Source organism: Ambystoma mexicanum, chromosome 2q (assembly GCF_040938575.1).
Source record: "Ambystoma mexicanum isolate Mex_15411 chromosome 2q, UKY_AmexF1_1, whole genome shotgun sequence".
Taxonomy (NCBI): domain Eukaryota; kingdom Metazoa; phylum Chordata; class Amphibia; order Caudata; family Ambystomatidae; genus Ambystoma; species Ambystoma mexicanum.
Window position 1 is genome coordinate 1250577587 of NC_090924.1, and position 20504 is coordinate 1250598090.

The following is a 20504-nucleotide window of genomic DNA, read 5'->3' on the forward strand; positions in this document are numbered from 1 at the left end:
ACATGACAAATGTCATTGATGACATCACTGATGACATCACATGTATATTTAGTTCTCACAAAAAGCCTCCACAATGGATTGTCATTGTATTGTTGGCAGAAAACTATTCAAGATCATTAGAAGAACTATAATTACATAAATAGTTTATTAACCAATGCATTGCTATAAACACCATTGCATTACAGAGTTATTTCCTGTACATACACCACCTCATGTAGAAACGTAGGCATTGTCTGCAGCATGCATCCTAGAGGTGCAATATTCAAAATCTTCCCATGTTAGATAGTAAAATGATAATTGCTTTCGCTTCAGAATTTTGTTTACTGTGAAACATGTAATAAGTTGCTAAGAATGCCTCACTTACTATATAATTGTACTACTGTACACAAAACATAAAGACACCACAACGCATACAAATATGAGCATATAAAGGGCAAGTAAAGCAAGCAAAAAAATACTACCTGAAAGTGTTCATAACCTAACTGATTATCTTCATGCACAGAAATGATTGCTGTATTTCATGCTGCCTTGTTCCTCTATCTAAATGTATCATATGAAGTGCCAGAACCCTATAGAAAGTAGTGTAAGAACATATGAGAAGGGTAAGGTCTGAAAATGTGGTACTTTTTGCATTCTTAGTTCTTGACTGTCAGTGACAAAAACCAGCTGGCCTAGATATGACAGTGAACAAAAAAAGAGGGAGCAAGACATGTGATGTTATCAGTGATATCATCAATGACATCTGTGATGTAATGGGTGTTAGTTTTATGCTAGGATTACCTGGGATAATCAGAACATCAAATAGACCCTAGAAGATCTCTTACCTTAAGCCTCGATGATGGGTCTGCTACTGCTGCTATTAGGAATCCCCCTGTGACTCCCTAGGTGATCCGGCGCTAAAAGGCCTGATCACAAACAGAATCCCAGGGAAACCCTTATAGGGGAAAAAAACCCTGGGACAATCTGCTCGAGAGCGTTGTTTACGGTCACTCAGTGCATCTGGGGAGAAGCTCTGTTGTAATCCTGACGCCGTCTGGTCTGAGAAGTATGGGAAATGATTTCACTTCTAGGCGAAACTAAACAGTAGGATAAGAGTTAAATAGGTATAGAGTAGATTTAGCAGAGTCAACAGAATGAAACCTGCCAATCCCAGAATGTTTTACCTCGAAGTGGGGGAGTGCGTGTCTATTCCACAGATATCCTTGCAGATATTAGATCTGCAGATAACACCCATCCGGATTACTAACGTTAAGAAGAAGATAATGACAGAATGAAAAATGACGGATACTGTGAGCAGCACAGCAGTTCTCAAAGATTATTGTCCACTAACCTGAACAGAAGGGACTTTGCGGCCTAGACAATGTGAAGGATCTTGGAGGTTGTAGTCCTGACAAGGCTCGGCAGACCCAGAGTCTTTGGGAGAGAAACCACATTAAAGGGAAGGTAGTGGAATGGCTATCAGATACGTAATACTAAGAATGAGAGAAAAAGACCTAACCACGAGGAATGAGAGGGAATGCGGACCGGGCTGCGAGTCGCAACTCCGAAGAGCCGGTAGGGTAAAGACAGCGGAAGGTCGTAGATTGCGCACTTCAATTGATAGACAGTGGAGCGTGTGGGGAATCTTAAGAGAGTAGCTATGCGACGAGTCTCTTGTCCTCCGGATGTAAATACAGGACAAAGCAACCTTAGGAGGCGTGTTCAAATCCGGAAGCTGTTCAGTCCCTAATGCTGCAGAGACTAGACTGTCTCTCTGTGCAGGCTGGGAAGCCATGTTGGAAGGAGAGAATTCCCATGAATCTACTGCCATTCGGTTCAAAGCAGGGGAAATCATCACAGTTAGTCCTTGCAGTGCACAGTGGTAGCGCGAGTTATGGTGCTTAGCTCACCATAACTGGCAAATTTCTGGTGGTTTTCTGTTTTACCTGTAACCATAATGTCCCTGTAACAACATATTTCCATTGAATTGCATAGGTTTTTACTAGTGCAACCTAACCATATTGTCCCTTTAACAACGTTTTTTCATTGAATATATATATGTGAGCTATTCCATTTGAGCCAAGTCGCACATTTCACAATGTATCTTATTAATAATCACTGGAGATACACCTCCAGTTTAGACCCACATCAGCAAGGTAGTGTGTGTATGCAAATTAGCCCAAAAGCAAGCCATTTGCTCCAGAAATGTAGCTGGTGTATATATATATATTATAGTGCAGTGGTCACCAAACTATAGTTGTGTATCAAGTTCCATAAGAAACCCAAACATTTTATTTCTAATAACTTTTGACTCGCATGATGGATCTGGCTGATATTATGGAAACAAAATGTTTGTCACAGATCCCCCCACCCACCACAGACTGGAAAATGAAAAAGTTATCAAGAAAGCAATCAAACACTGTTTTTATGGCCTACTCCCATTCATTTCCCCATAGACAAAAAGTTCAAATGAATGTGCAGTGCACAGCAAAAAACGCTGGACGGAATTGGACGAGGTATGAAACAACTTGGGCACTAAGAATTGAATCCATTCCCAGAGGAATCATTGTCGTCATAGGTTGTGCAACAGGGGGCATGAAGTTAAGGTGGGTTTAGCTGAATTTCAGGGGGTTTGTTGCGTTAGATTCTCACCTTAATGTCCCTGCAACCACAGTTATTTCCTTTCATTTCAAATGTTTTGTTACAATGTATCTCTCACCTTAACCTCCACGCCACTAAAGTTTTTATCCTTGAATTTCAAGGGTTTTGTTATTCCATAGATTTTTAGAACGCTTCCAGACCAATAGTATGGTCTTTGGCCATGGTCAATGGGCACAGCATTTGGTTGTGCCCACTGTCCATTTTAAAACGCTACCATACAACTTCGGCCAGGGCTGGTGGGCACGGACGAACACTACCAAACCACTATCCATGGCCTTTGTCCATTTCTGGTGAACACGGCAACACTATATTTTAAAACACTTGTACCCCATCACTCAAAGACATTCATCAATCACAAACTGATTTTGTCCTGTTTTGACAGTGGTATTGTTATGTATAAAATATTGCAGGCTTTGAGAACTCACAATGTTTTTAGTCAATGCACAGTGAGATTAAATTATTTTGTTAAGTATCGTGCTACAAGCACCTTGTTTTATGGCTGGTCTCTTGATGACTGTTGTGATACATCCCATGACCCCAACTAACCACCTCTAAGCAGCACATAAAAGGGTAAACAATGATCATCTGCAAGAATAACATATGCCCAGGTACTTTTGCCCACATTGCGAAAATCAAAAGCTGGCACCCATTAATATAACACAGTAAGTGACCATATAATTTACAGTGAAATATACAAATGTAGTTCAATTGACATAAAACTTTAGAAGAAAGTGCACAAGACAAAATAGCATTGCCCTTTAAAAAAATGTAATTAACACCAGAAAAATAACATGAGAGAGGAAATATTCCAATAAATATGCTGGCAAAGTATAAAAAGTGCTCACCATTTAAACCCAACAATCAGTAGTGAAATATTCCATGGAAAAAAAAATCCCAATTTCGAAACAAGTGCTTGTGATCTTATGAGTAAGCGTCTGCACTGGGAACATGAAAACCTTGGTAAAATCCTAGTATCCAAATACTTGAGCAAGATTACATTGTCAAAAAAAAACAAGAGGTTGCATCCGCCCTCTGTAAATAAGTTACAATGTCCACCCCCATGTGTCCTTTACTGGTGCCCTGAATAGCAGCCACAATCAGGCTCAGGGGAAAATAACTGCACCAGTGCCCATGATTGCAAGCTCTCTTGCCACATCATGGGCACATACTCATAACTTACTTGCCCACTCATCATTTCCCCTCCTCACCCCCATGTCTGGCTTTCAACAACACACTGCTTTATAAAGATAGCTTGAAAAGTACCATACCATGGTTTCACTCAAATCTATACATTGTTATAGAAAACATGTTAGGCAAAAAGTGTACAATTGTGACATTATTCCCCCCATCTTGACTGTGAGACTACAAAAACCAGAAATCAATTCAGCAAAAAGCAAAAACCATTGTCTCTGAATGCAAAACGTGCAATGTCTGACAGCATGGTTTAAAGAAAATAATTCAGATGCTATGCGCTATGAGATATTTTAAACTAAGAAAACACAAGGCATTCAGGACTGCAGACTGTTTCCCAACCATGCAGTAACCAAGATTGCCCATGCATGCTTAGTTTCAAAATGAGGAATGATCCAGCACCCCTAGGACATGTTTCTCTAAGTGGTTTTGTCAGGTGGGATCATTCATTAGACAACATGACCTTAGGGGGCTGACCCCCTTCCTCGATTTAGAGATAAGCATGGTTTTTCCCAGTTACTGGAGGAGTAGGAAAGTCACTGTTGCTGTAAAAATATCATTTTTTTAAATTATTGACTGGGAGACTAAAAATACCAGAATGCAATTCAGCAAAAGGCAGAATATTAAAGTTTGTGCACCAATCTCACTGTGTTGCTGGTTTGCCGTGTGTTCACTTTGGCTTCTTCCCGAAGGAGGAGCTGTTCTACAAAAACCTCAGCTACCGCTAAGTGGTGCTGGTGGTGTGCGAGTGGCAGTCCGTGCACCAATCTCAGTGTATTGCTGTTTTGCAGTCTGTTCACTTTGGCTTCTACTTGAAGGATGAGCTGTTCTACAAACACCTCAGCTACTGCAGAGCGGCATGGAGTGACGTGCATGTCACAGTTGGTGCAGTCAATGCAGGCTGTGTGGGGTTGAGGAGCCTGGGCCTCCCCTATCGCCATTGTGATGAGCCGCTAACCGATCAGGTCTGAGCGGGTGAGTTTGCAATAGTTCCTTTATTGTCTGCATGACACATTGACTTTTTAAAAACTGCACCTATATCCAGTCTACACCTGAAACAGAAGGCACTTGCCCCACCCCCATGTATGGTCTGAGGAGTAATAAACTGATGATGCCTCAGACCAAGAAATATTCACTGTTGTCGGACAAGGAGATTTTGGCTGCAGCGAACATGCTGTTACCGCCCTCCCCCAGGAGGGTGTGTTTATGATGCCTATTGATCATCTCCAGCTTCCCCGGACTGATGAGGTTAGTCCGGGATGAAATAAAAAGGAAATTATCAGCAACAGATTACGAGTGAGGAACGAGGGATACAGCATCTAATCCCCAAGGTTTGATAACCGCTTTCTTCAAACCAAAGGCAATAAAAACTATTTTGTTACACCCCAAGCCAAGCCCTCCTGTACTAATGGCTCAGGCCTTACTCGTGCCGAGAGTCACATTTTCGGTGCCATCAATTTCCATTGGAAGTAATACGAGTTCCAGTTACTTGGACTCGCCACCTGATTGGGGTCAGAGGTATGTTCCGGACTTTGATTCTACTCTTTAACAAACTGGCTCTCCACCTCCACCTGCAGATCATTGCAACTGTGACATGCCTTTCATAAGGTACAATTATAAATCATCCCTGTGGGCTGATTCTCTGGTGGAGATCAATCAGGTCTTCTGGAATCGCTCCTGTTCAAATTGCACACCACAGTGAAGGAGTTTTTGTTTACTCGTGGTCTGATAAACATCAACAGACATTCCAAAGGGCCGGAAGGTGATGTAATGGAACATTGAGGAATTGTTGTAAATTGACTGGACTCCAGAGGAATAAACTGGTCTCCTCAGGTGATGAGGCAACAAACCAGAACTTGGCGCAGTTGCAAATCAGGGCCAAATTAATGGACAGTGTCATATTGTGCAATCAGCACTTCAAACACGTGAAATTGAGAAGTCGTGCTTGGCTTATCAGAAGCCTGCTTACTGTCTTGGAGATTCAGGTCACATTACAGGAGGAGGTGACTCTCATTGTGTCCTTAGACTTCACTATGGGCCTTTGGGCTTCAATAAGGACCAGTTTAAGACTTCTGGAAGGACAGGGTAGAAAAGGAGGGGGCTTTAAATAAAAAATGCAGTCATTAGTAAACTTGAACTCTCAAGCCTTCAGATTCTTCCTGCGGTCTTTGTTCCCTCAACTGTACACGAGTAAGGATTGGGAGCCTGTTAAATTTGGGGCTCAATCCACACCTGATCCCCCACCTTCTGGCACAACTGCTTTTATCTTACTTGATCCCAGTGAACCCTCAACTAGAGTGGGGGATATGGCCCAAGCAAGTACCCTGCAGCGGGCCCCTCCAACCAATCCTTTGACTCCTCAGGGTGTGTGGTCCTCCCAATCCTCAAATCAGGAGGTGGTGAGGGAAGCGTCAGGGGGTGTCACTGGGTTAGAAGTACTAAGCAGTGTGGGCAATTGACTGAAAGTTGGTTGAAGTATGGGTGGAGGGGAGGAGCGCAGCCCGATGGGCTTAGCAGTAGCTAGTCACCTCAGAGACATTGGACTAAAAACCACAAGCCCATTGACAGACATGAATAAGGGTATTTGCATTCTATTTGAACGTATTAGCCCTGAGAATATGGCTGTCAGTTTATATCATTCAAATGCCTTATGTCTCTTATCATCAGAGGTTTCCAATTTGAAAGGAATTTCAACATCTAACATTAAGAGGGTTTACTTTCCTATGAGACAGCGTATTAATTCATCTGTGGTCTACTTCAATTCGAAATTGGTTGCAGACATAGTACTGCATGTGAGAGAAGTGATTTGAATCTTTGGTTTTGGTGTGATTGAATTTGTAGATGTCTGTCCAGCAGAGAGTATTACCAAGTCCGTAGGGTTAGATGAAAAGCTGAAAATTATTATTCATGTTTTGATAACTAAAATGAAGACTTCCGATGCGTCAAATGACTGGTACGGGTTAATAAAAAATATGCAGCACTAACCATCAGTTGTCGCCCCATCTAGAAATGGAACGCCCGATTAATTCTCTATCTTGTCATGGAGTTTATTGCACAATCAAGTGGTGGGTGGGAATTTAAGGCACAATCGGCAGTTTGTCTACAAGAAACTTGGCTATTGTCGCCTCCTGTTCTGGACGGGTGTGTGATCAGTGCCCAGTCAGCTAGGAGGGGTGCACGTGGCAGGCCCTATGGAGGCCTATTAACTTTGATTCGATCAGATGACAGGCTCAGGGTGATTCAGACTGTTAATGAATTCTATGGCATCTTACAGCCCCTAACAGAGTTGGTTGAAGAAGTATCTGTTCACTAGATAATACTTAATGTCTACTGCACAAGAATGTGTTGGATTTATCCATATTCCTCGATTTCCTAACGGGTCTAATTAATGATGGTTGTGCTTCAAACATTGGAGTCAAATAATCCTGGTTGGGTACTTGAATTCCATTTGCATGATACAAGGTGATCCTATGGGACCTATGGGTCAAAATAGAGCCCATTCTAAAAAACGTAATGGGGCACAATGGCTGAAAAGTTTAAGTGGACTAGGTTTGCAGTGTCTCAATGGTGAGGGGCAGGGAGATAACCTGCACAATTTTACCTGGTCCAACGGTTCATCACATTCAACCTTTGATTATGTTTTCATCACTGATTGGATTTTTGACAAGTGTGATACACTCCTCATCTCAAAAACCTTATTGGGCAATCCCTCTAGGATGGTAGCAGGTACGCTTTGAGGCACTCACATCAATGTGGGATCATGGTGAACCTGGTAAACCTGGTTACAAATTATTCTGGGCACTCACCTATATTCGAACAACGCCCTTGCAAAGAGGCTTAATAAATCCTTGACTGAAGTGCTTGAAACCTCAACGCATGAATGTTAGTTATGGGCATTGTGCGCTTCCAACTTTTTGGAATTTGTGGTGAACTTGACCCAGTGCCAGTTGGGTATGCTGCACACGAATCTTTGGACCCACTCACATGATACAGTGGTAGGGGCTAAGAAAATACAACTCAGAGAGATCTGAGACTAATAAGGCATAGGAGGGATCTTGCCCCAGATATAGCTGGTGAGTTGTGTATGTGCTTATGGCAAACATATCGTAACTGGCTGTGTAGGAGATGCCAGGAAGATGCAGAGGTGCTATTGCAGACTTTACGGAATAAGAACTCACATGCGGTCTGGTGACTAATGAACTCACTAGATTCCTGCAAGGTGGAAAAACAGAAAAATGCAGTCTCCGAGAATGACTCTTTTCCATTTTACTGCATTGCAAGCTCAGCCTAATGAAAATTCTCCTTTTTTACCACCTAACATTGGGGAAAAGATGAAGCCTGCAGTTTTTGACCCAGATATAATTCTTGAGCTAATAAGAAGCTTAGCCCATCGCAGGCCCCTGGCACCAATAAGCTATCAAATTAGCTGTTTAGTGCTGAACCAACTGTGTGGGCCAAGGTGTTGAATACCCTGTTTAAAAAGGTGGTGAGCTCAGACCAATTTCCATCCTCTTCGTCTAGGACCTTTATAGTACCTATATTTAAGAAGGGCATAGGAACAAATCCATTGAATTATCGAACTACTGTTCTTCTGGATGTGGAAAGGAAGGTGTTTGCATCCATCTTGCTGTCTCATATGGAGGAGTGGGCTGTGGCCGCTGGTAGGTTAACAAAGTGGCAGACCGACTTCTGTAGAAGTCTTGGTACCTCCCTCAATGGCTCCATTGTCAATGTAATCCAGCATATTGCTCGGGATGGCAAATACAAGACAGTGTACATGGCATCCATAGATCTAACTGCAGCATTCAACTTTGTGGATCGCCAATTACTGTGGAATAAGCTCAAATGGTGGTGGATTCCAGGGGGTTTGTTAGGCATTTGGTTGGCCTTTAATGCGAACTCAGAGATCCAGGTGCGGCTGAATGGTGCGGTCGGGCTCTCTTACCGCCTTCCAATAAGTAGATGGGTAATATAGGGTTGTGTTTTGGCACCCTTCTTTTTCAACCTCTACCTATTTGGGGTTCCACATCCAAGCAACACCTAGTCGAACAAGGTCGATAGACTAGGTGAGAGACCGTACAATGTTACTTACTGACACATTTGGGAGAGTGTATTGGCGTTATGGCAAATACACCTTGAAATCAGCCCTCACATATTATGAAGGGAAGTTAGTCCCTAAAAGTGTGTGCAGAAAGGACATCTGTTTTCTAACACTTATCGATCTTCTGCCCCATCTTGAAGCCTTGGTTTGGCGTCGGGTGTTGAAGGTGCCCAACACAGTCCCAATGAACACGATCAGGTATGAATTGGGAATAACATCCTTACAGGCCTGTGGCAATTGGAAATGCCTGTCATTGGTGAGGACAATCATCTGTGCCATGGATGGCTCCCTGTTTTTGGACTTGAAGGTTATACTTGAGGGGAAGAAGAGTATGTGGGTGAATAGTGTATATGAGCATGATTGTACCATTCTAAGAGATGTGAACTGCTCCCTAAGTGAATTGTGGTATAACCCCGATAGAGCTAAAAAATGCAAATTTCACTTTAGCCACTCCCCCACCTTCAACCTGATTTCATTTGCATGTTTTTGGACCTACAAATAGCTTTCTTCCTGCATTTCATTTTCCCATGTCCTCGTCTATTGCAGCGGTTATCTCTCGCATCGAGAGGAAAACAAGATGATAGCTTTTTCATTTCTGAAAACCATGATCCTGCGATGCACCATGGGAGATATAATTATCAAGTTTTGAGACGGGGCACCCCATCTCCATCACATATTTAAATAATTACTGCATGGAATGACCCAATCCAGAAATGGTTTAACGCTTCGTGCCAAATTTGTTTTGGACCTGATCCAAATCCATCCAGCGGTTTGGGCTTTGCGCTTTTGCAAATATTCACCTTGTTTTTCTATGGAAAAATAAATGTGAAGTAGGCCGCAACTTTAGAAATATGTTTTTTTAATGTATCTTTATGAAACTGTGTAGTCTGTGGAGAGGGGTTGCGAGTCCCTAATCGCTTCCGGAATTTCGGTCAAATCTGTTACTTGAATAAAATGTATTAATAATAGAATTTTAAGGGGTTCCTATAGCAGTCCACTATATATACCCTTATTAACTTCCTATTTCTGCCTGTCAGGGCCACCTGTGAGCGCTGGTTAGTGTCACACATGTTTGCATTGCCCCACCTCCATAGCATCTAAGTGAATGAGAAAAGTACAGCAGTCTATTAAACTGAGCATGTGATTTCCACTTCTCTGCCTCTTGCCTCCTTGACTTACATTCGTTTTCAAAGCCCTATACTGCCCCCACACATTTACACAGAAAGAGTGCAATCGCATCTCATATGTATCTAGTTCTTCAGCTTCTTCCAATGCAACACTCCACTCTGCTCTGACTCCAGCATTAACCCGAGACCTGCACCGTGTCAGAATACTAGTCATAGTTTCTCTCTTTCATCAACACAATATCACTGCTCCACCCACCCCCTAAGAGACCTCCACAAGCACGCTGAAGGCCAGCTTTTCGCCCATAAATAAGGACTTGTTTCATGAGGAGACGGACCTAGGAACTTTGTCAGTCCTGCATGTTACTGTTGTCAAAGGACACCACTGCAAATATTGATAAAATAAGGTTTGTTTTTCTCGAAACATATTTGTATGTGTTGACGATTTGGGAAAACATGTTTAAACGTTATGGTCATGAAACAAAACACTTGAGGTACGCATCTCATCACACATGTCACCCAATGGTACATGCATGCATGCATGCTCTGGTGAGCTTAAAATATAAAAGCTTTATACCTCCTTCCGGCACCCCTCCCACCCAGGTGAACGGAAATGGTTAATACTCGTGCTGTAAAAAGAATGCAACGTCATCAGGTAGCCTAGTTCAAAAGTTGTGTATATATTATATATGGAGGCCCCGCCGATCTAATATATGGATCTTTGCTGTCCACACTTAACTCGCAATTGAAGGATCTGCCAGCTTTCTTCTGTCACGTCCTGGAAGCAGTGGTGCACGGCTACCCTCCATCTTAGAAAGCGTGTTTCACTATAGAGCCATTTGAAGTTCTGCCTGGACGGACAGGTCGATGCTCTCCTCTAATTACCTTTCAACCTGATAATTTACCCCATGAATAATAGGGAACTCAATAAAATGATCGTTCTGCTATAAACAATAACAAGTTAAAGAGTTACCCAGAAACATTAAAATGTAATGGTAGCAACTCATTTAGCTCTAACTAGGCCGCTTCCTTCAAGATCGAAAGCCTTGGAGCACACTCTGGCAAAAACAGGAAATGGTGTTGAGATGAAGCAGCCTTCTCCTAAACATTCATTTCATTGTACTTCTCTTTCATCTATTAGAATGTTTAACTTACTGCAGTATGAATAACGAGCAGGCAGTGCTGAAAAGGACCCAGACACAGAGTTTCTTTCAGGGCATCAAGATATTGTGTTTCCCTGAAATCCGGTTTAATGCTGTAAACTAATCAAATGTTCGCGAATTAGCATCACAATCCACACACTGAATTGCAAACTCGTAAGTTTATGCAGAGCTGCACCTGACTGTAGGCAGATATTTCATATGATACATAATGGAGGGAAAGTCTGATAACAGCTGTTCTATTTATTTATTTGTTATACATTTAGATACTTTTCTCTTTTATGTACAGTCGTGTTAAAATATGGGAATGTATGCGTGTATTCAATGGTCCATAACACAGTCAGGCTTTTATATCCGATTATTTCTAAATGTTAATTTTTGAAGAAGATATGATAACATGTTCCTTAATTCAGAGCAGTAAACCTGGACGTAAACAGAGAGTTAATGACGTGGGGTCATTGTTTTGTTGACTGTAAAGTTTACATAGACTGAACGGACGTGATGGATTGATACATTTTTGTTTGGGGATTGATGTCCTCAATTAAGCAGGAGCCAGCATGCCCAAATCCACTTTGGGATGTTGGAAATGTGCCACCACTAAGGTCATATTTTAAACGATGGATCAACTTTGTGCATTATAGAGCTCCGTTTTATGGTTACATTAGATTTAAAACATGTAGGATTTACAAGCCGTTTTGTAGAGGATACTTGTGCTTTAGATGCACAATACCTTTCCACCCTTTCTCCCCCCTGCCCAGGTTTGCATAAGTCACTCTACCTGTCCCAGTCATGCTTCATGTGACTATCTGTAGTATCGTGGAGTGATATTCATTCAGGCAGGACACAGGCATCACTCCAGAACCAGGTATGTAGAAAAGGTAAGCGTGCTTTATTGTTACAGATGCAGGTAGGAAGGTAAGTAAGGAGAGCAGGTATATAGCTTCTACTCCCTCTGGCTCTCTCTCTGCCTCTCTCAACCGTCCATCCCATGGAACGCTCATGAACCCGAGGTTCCAGGCCTCACACCGCATTCCAAGCTCCACTTCACTCACACACACAGCTCATCCTGCCAGGTGCTAGGTCACAACACATCTCCTTCCTCAAAAGAAGAAAACAGAAAACTCTCCACAAGTGCACAAGAACAACTAACATACAGAGGAACTAAAACTCCTTCTGTCCTGGTCTGCCCCCCAGGACCTCAGGGCTGTCACCTCAAGCACAAACTGCTCCCTATGAGCAAATATACTTCTCCAACACTCTCAACCACCTATAAAGAACCGTGCTTCTTCTGTAAGGGCCTACCACACCCAAACCCTAGACCTGCCACGTCGAGGCACAACCTCACCCACAGTACATAGCACCCCAGTCTCTGCAGTGCAAGCAACCACCCCCTCGTCCACATTCATTAATGTTTCTTCTCAAAGAACTCAATACAAACACATGGATGCTCACATCGAGGTCTCAATATATCTAACCCCTTAGGTAAGACTAATAGCACCAACACCTCTAGCCACTGACAACACCACTTCTCTCCAACACACAAAGAAATGAGAAATATAGAAACGTAACTCACTAAACAAAGATCACAAATACACAGTGACTCAACCACAAAAGACGTGGTGCGTACGGTATGCACAGCCAACTATGTGCAAAGACTGCACACAAGCACTAAGAAGATGCAAAAATAGTGCTAGCTAAAAATGTTAAGTTTAAATTTGCTAAATGAATTAATTCCACTAAATTACTTGCCAGTGTCTGAAACTTCACTTGGCCATCATGTGACCACACTTAACTTGGTGATTGTGCTCACAGAATGTCGCTTGACCAAACTCAACTAATCACTAACCTCACTGTCATACAAACTCTGTGTGTCCCATAACGTGCTCAACTATTTCTCAAATTAAGGTGTGCCAAGGAAACTATTTTCCCACCACTCAATATGCATGATCAGGCAACACAGACCTCCAGTAGGAGCTACCACCATCACTCCTAGAACAACACTAAGTTCAGTTCCGTAACTAACACTGGAGACAGATGTGGGCACATGCCAAACACCTTTCCTACTGCATGGGGCCCAATCCCCACACATGACACGTCAAAAATACTTTGATCAGTTCCCAAAACAAATCTCAGAAGACACTTTGCCCTAGTGTCCCATTTAACTCATTTGCTATCCACTTAGGATTCAACTAAAAGAAAGCTACAACTCACTTGTGTTCAAACTTCCTCACAACATCAGTTTTAACAAAAGTTTTAACCATGGCACCACACCTGGCCAGCATGTGAGCCACAACCTCTCCTCCAAGTGTGCTACCTCTCACACACACACTCTTCAACAACTAATTTCATGTATGTCACTACATAACATGCACAAGCATTAACATCCAAACGCAATCTCAACAACTTTATGACGTATCGCTATACCTGCATTCTAACTTCAAAACATACACTCCACGACGTGCACTTCATGACATGCATTCCAAAACACGTCCACCCAGCTCATACATATTTGCATTAACCAAATAAATATTATAATGTAGGGATGTGCTACAGAAGCAGAAATGGTGGTGATCAAGTACCATTCTGAAAGTGTGCACCAATATCATATAAAAACTTCCCACCAACTCTTAATTATTTCACACAGTGCTCGAAGTGAGGAGGAGCGGATGGGAGCGGTGCTCCTTTTCCTTTTTTTTCTTGATTACCATTCCTATACTTTTATTTTAAAACGAAACCACTCCAGAGCGCTCCTTTTTAAAGTAAACATATAGGAAACGGGGGGACACAGGTAGGTAAAGGGGGGACAAAGATGGAGGCGATTGTAGTGGCTGGTCGGGAGAGAGGGAATGTTCAGTGCCGTCCCTCTCTCCCGACCTGAGCATTTTTTATTTCATTTTGGTGCGGGCGGGAGGGAGGTCACAGGGCCAGGCCAGGTGCTGGGTGGGGAGAGAAGGACGGTTCAGTGCTGTCCCTCTCTCCTGACCCGAGCAGCATATTGTACTGCACTGCAGTAGTGCAGTGCATGGTGCAGGTGGGAGGTCAGGGGCCAGCCAGGGCAGATGACTAGTGGGTCAGGAGAGAGGGACGGTTCAGTGCTGTCCCACTCGCCCCAACCCGAGCATATTTTACTGCACTGCAGTAGTCTGCAGTGCAGTACAATATGTCTGCAGTGCAGTGTGTGGGCAGGAGCTCAGGGACCAGCCACACCAGATGACTAGTGGGTCGGGAGAGAGGGACGGTTCAGTGCCGACCCCCTCTCCCAACCTGAGCCTTTTTTATTTGGTTTTGGTGCGGCCCAGAGGTCACAGGGCCAGGCCAGGTGCGGGTCAGGAGAGAAGGATGGTTCAGTGCTGTCCCTCTCTCCCGACCCGAGCATATTGTACTGCACTGCACTGCAGTAGTTTGAGTTCAGAGGATAGCACCCAGAAGCTGCGTGTTTCCACGTCTGCTGCAGTGAGTCACTTTTTGGGCCAATATGGGCCAGTTTATGAGCTTCTTAACTATGCGGATAGCAGTTTTAACCAGTGTTGCTGAATAAATATTCATTAAAATCCAGCATTTTTGCCCCATTTAAAGTAAATACCTCCCCCTTGGGTTACCCAACAACCAGTTACCTTAGGGTTAGGTGCACGATACAAATAATAAACAAATACAAACAAAATATAAATAAACAGTGTCACAAAAGGAATGAATTGCCATTTGCAACTGTGAACCACTTTTTCATTGCTGCCCAAGACAATTTTATGGCCCAGTCCAACCGTGGGGGAAAATAAATACAATTGATAGCGGATGGGTAAAGCTGGAGACCACATGAACCCAGAGCATTTGCAGATTGAGGGCATTAATTGCTTTTCTTGCCTATGCGAGCATAGCCAGGCGCCTAGAAGCAATCCAGCAACCTGGCACTATAAAATGCTTCCAAAATAGAACAAACACACAGGTGAATAATTAAACTGCATGGCACTGGGTAACACAAGCAACCCCCACACCACCTTTTTTTACAATATTATGGGAAATGCAGTACAGCTCTAATTAAATGTTTATTAAACATGTTCAAAGTCCTCTGTAAATGGAAAGTGATTCTTAACTTAATCCTGTCTCAGCAGGTGGTAGAATGAGAATCATATTTAGGGGGGTTGGGGGGGTTGCTGAGATAGTTTGCTTGTGTTGCCGCCGAGGACACTGATCCAAGGCCCGCACAAGTCAGAGCACCAACGCTGTCTCCTGGGATGAACAGCCTCGTCCTGGCAGTTTGTGGGCAGGAGGTCAGGAGCCAGCCATAGTTTGATGCTAAAAGGTAAAGTTTGCTTAGTTGAATATTCTTAAAATCATACATAACAACAAGTCATGCTGGAGGTTTGTGACAAATCTCCAAACCTAATTGAGTTTATGACACAACTTATTTTATGAGTGTGTCTTAAATCACTGAAAATACAGTGGGTAAATAGATAGTTTGCGTTTTGCATCTTATTGTTTTCCATTTAAGATGTGGAAAATAAAAGATACACTGATATTATTTTGGCCCAACATGCTGCTATACGAATTTACATGTTGTCATGATGCTTTACTATGCAATGTGTGTATTTTGCAAGTAAACTCTATAGGACAGTATTATTGTAGGTCTTGTTTGACACCCAAAACGTAAGTATTTGGTCCAAGTAAAACGTGGAAGAAGATGGCCATGCCCAAATAGCACAGTGGGTTAAAATCCCTGTTCACTGTTTAGCTTAAGTGTATGATCCTGGGTATATAATGTAATCTCACCCTGGCTTCAGCTGCAAAAATTTGAGTGCGTATAAGTGATTACATTTACACCCTTAGAATAGGACTTGATTTGACAGGCAGACATAGTCTCACCAAGCAATCAGCGCACCAGAGATTCTAGAATTGCGGACTAACTGTGGTTGAACCAACATTACATTTTCTCCCCTGTTGCTCCCAGCCACTGAAGTTGCTTGGTTCGCCTAGAGTACTGCCCCACACTCTGCTATGACCTGCTATGCATGATATGATATTGAGTCTTTCATTGCACACCACCATCTGCCAATCTCACACTTTCTAGGATCTTCAGGATCTGCAAGAAGTGGGTGTTTTCAGACATAACGGAGAGAGCTAACTGTTTGAACATTGAAGCTGCAGTAGAATAGTCTCATTACAATGAGTCATGAAGTTAGATGCCCCTACACAAGTAAGTTTGCCACTCCCCCACTGTCTCTGAAGTTAGCGCCTCCTCCAATGTTTGAAGGGTTTGCCGGCTCTGAAATTTTAGTCTAGGTGCACCCATATAGCATTCTCACGCAACCCGTTCTATAAGGACAGCAGCTTACAAAACGGAGTACTTGCCTAAATAATGAAAGAACGCATAATTGAAAATTGATGCATGTCGAGATGTGCTGATGTGATTCTGATAAACGTGCATGCGGAATACACTGCATGATCCCCATTGCTGCAGGGCAGCCAATTACCTACGAGCTACCACCAACTGGAAGCTATTGGGCACCCTCTTTTATCTCAAACTTCTTGTTACTGTATTGGGGACATGCGCAGCCGACAGTAATTTACGTGTAAAATTTAGATATGGGATTTCAGCTGATGCTTAATTCATGTATTTATTTGGGTTTTTTTGTAATACACTACATGCTTTGTATTGCTAAAGCAGTATTATTTTTGTTACCTAAAACGTCTTTCTTTTCAAGTTGATGAGCATTGGAAGCATTGATGTGTGGGCATTTCATCAGCTTCTTACCCAACCCCAGAAAAGCAGAAAAGAAAAGTTCAATGGAAGGAAATATTTCTGGTAGGACAGTGGAGTTCCTAAATAAAATGCCTTGAGCTGTGACAGGGACAGCGTCAGGGCATTTAAAACTTTTCATGTCAAGTGCCCCCCCACCCCCAGCAACAGTCCCAGTGTTGCAAGTCATCAGTTTTGTAACACTGCAATACATTGATTTCTCTATTTTCGTCCTGGGGCTTGAAATGTGCGCTTTGCAGTGCTCACTGTGTTTTTTCTTCTCACTGGATATACAGAAGTGTTATTATATAGATACATATCCATTTGGAAAATAGTGTGCTGTATATGTGCAATTGAGGTGGTAAGTGATTTTTTAAGGCTGGATAGTAGTTTGCAACTTGAATGTTCACCCCTGTATCCTATACCCCACCTAGTTCTTAACACATTTTTAAGCAACGGATGTTCATGATAAGACCAGCAAATGATAAGAGTATCTATGTAAAGTAATTTCTAGGAAATGGTCTGAGTACCAAGCATATGAAGAATACCATACATAGGATCTCATGTGCTGCAAAAAAGCACTCTTTAACCTATTATTTAAAAAAGATTCTCACGGGCAAAACCCTCTGAACCCTTCTCATTGATTTAAGGCTTACTCGCTACGCTTGGTTGCTACCACGTATTTATGGTAAATGTTTATTCCCAGTCCTGCCCATTTATAAAATTCACCAGCCGTCACTGGAAACAACACCAATTTTTCAATACAATCCATAGCTCCACTGCTATTTTTCCCCCACTTCGACCAATGATTTCACATTTAAGAAAACCCTGATTTACGAATATTCTGTGCAAAATACTCATTGTCAAAGCAATTCTATGGACGTTTCTAACTAATCCATCATTTAAGAAAAAACATCATTTACAAATATCATGTACAAAACATTAGTTGTCAAAACAACTCCATGGACGTTTGTAGCTAATTTCATTATTGGAGAATCATCATTTAAGAACATTTTCTGTGTGAACGTCATTTAAAAACTAAGCATGTTTTTCTTCTAAACAGCACCACACATTAATTTACATTTTAGGTACTCATGAATATCACTCTTGAAACATTTACTTCATCACTAAAGAAAATCTCACATGTGTCTGATAACATTTCCCATAAATACTTTGTAAAACATCTAATCTTTCAATAATAGTACATGTGAGCTTCCACAAATCACATGCAATTCTGCATCATAGGCACTACTCCATATTACATAAAACTATGCATGTTATCAGATGTGTGTCACTCTAACTGCTTATCCTACTCTAAAATAAATGACTCCAATAACGAACAGTTGAACTCAATGTGTTCCTTTCATGTCGTAGCAACTTCTGCCCCTGCAGGACTTCTGCCAGAAACATCTGCTATAAGCTGCTTCAAGCTGCTCTGATGCCTCTTCCTTCACGGGAGCACTACTTCAGGAGTTGGTCTCCCACCCATCATTCAGCCTGCAAACTTCAATGGGATGGGTACCAGGCATCAGTCTTCATTTCACCTCACTCTCCTTTACACCTCCTTTCTCCCCTTCCTCTGGGTTCTTCAAAGATACCTTGTCGCCAGTATCTTGGAGTGGTAATAACTTCAGGCAGGGCACAGGAACCACTACAGAGCCAGGTATGTTGCCTCATGTAACCCTCACCGCCCAATTTCTGCCACCCTTGACCCACACTTCTCATGTGCCCCAGCTGTTCCTCATTTGGCTGTCACTCTGCCAGTTCTGCACCATATATATAATTCAAATGAACAATCACAATTGTACATACAATAAGAGGAAAAAAGCATATAAAGAATAGATGCAGACAGGAGGCAAAGGTTAACTTCTAGGGAATTACCCTGTACAGACAATTTGCTTAAAGCAGCCTAGTAATACATGTGTCTCTATCTAGCTATATCTCAAACATGTCATCAGAAAAACAACCTCAAACAGTAATTTGTAGGTTCAGGGGTCTTGTACATTGTGAAGCTAAAGCACATTTCTCCACTTTACAAAAGCAGTTTCAGCTAAACTGAAATCTATTTCTACTCAATTGGCTGTCAACGAGCATAGCTGCAAATGTGCTCCCTTCCTGTCTACTGTATCCCCACCAGGGTGTCGCACACACACACACACACACACAAAAATTATTTTAGTTCTCCAGTGTCAAGCCTTTCTCAAATAGTCCACCGAGCCCCAGGCTACGGACAACATGGCAACTGAAAGTAGATAACACAGGGCCGGACTAGCTTGTGATATTCCAAAAGACCTCAATAAGGGCAAGAGTGTTTTCCTCCTTAAGTCCACGTATGTTGGGCAAAACAGCACATAATGCAAAAGGTCCTCCACAGGGCACCGACAGCATGGACAAGCCAGAGATTGTACATTGTGAGACCAATTTTTGGTTCGGGCCCCAAACCATAAACAATCAAACGGCGCTCTTGTAAGTGCCCAACGGTCATAGGGTCTATCACTATGTAACAAATACGGCTGAATAGTATATGCCATGGTTAAAACAATGTGCCTTCTATTTGAAGCAGTGCCTATGGCAGAGGACTCGCTATTTGCCACAAGGATGGATTTAAACAGTTGCTTATGGGCCCTTACAATACATGGGGTCAAAAAAGCTGGAGGACAGATAAGGATAGCACAATTTAGCTGATTGACACATTTCTGAATGTGAATGAGCCACAGTATTTTTTTTTGCAGCCATACTTCGCACCAATGCTGTTATTATTTTATGTGAAAGAACGGTTTTCTGATTCGACCATATTTCTAGCCAGTGTGCGACTGTGCCCAGTAACCACTCGTCAGCAATATGGGGGCACCCGAGTTCCAAATGGGTGCCGTAGTGTGGGGCACACTGCGGAAGCCCAACTAGTTTTCAATACTTGGATATTTTCCATGCCCCACATTGGGGCCCCATAATTAGTGGCGGTTTTGATTTGTGCCCTGTAGACTTCAAGGATTAGCTTGAGTGGATGCCCTAAACAATCGTTTCGAAAACCTGACAGGCCCCCCAATGACTATCTCATCCTCACACATTGTTTATCCACATGGCCAAACCCTCTCCAGTTCTCAGTGAAAGAGATTCCCAAATATACAAAACTAGAAACCCTTGGAATAGGTTCTTCACCACTCAGTATCTTCTGCATCTTAAGGTGTCTGACGCCAGAGCTCCTGCAAGCCATAAAAGCTGATTCTTTGGAGTTCACCGAGAGTTTGTGAGTGGCCATGAATTCAGTGTAAACATCCACCAGTCATTGTAAGGCTATGGGGATACGACCTATGATTACCATATCATCAGCATATCCTAGGACAGGAAGGGGCACACCTCCTATCCTAATAAAATCAGCATTAGAATTAACAAGAGCCTGATAAATGCCATTTATAAACAGGACAAATAGTACAGGTGCCACAACACAACCCTGGCGAACACCCAAAAAGGTCTAAAAAAAAGTTGTGCACTGTCCCTGTTCACCAAATCTCATGCAAGCTGATGTGTTTTCATGGACTATTTGGAGCACCTTAACC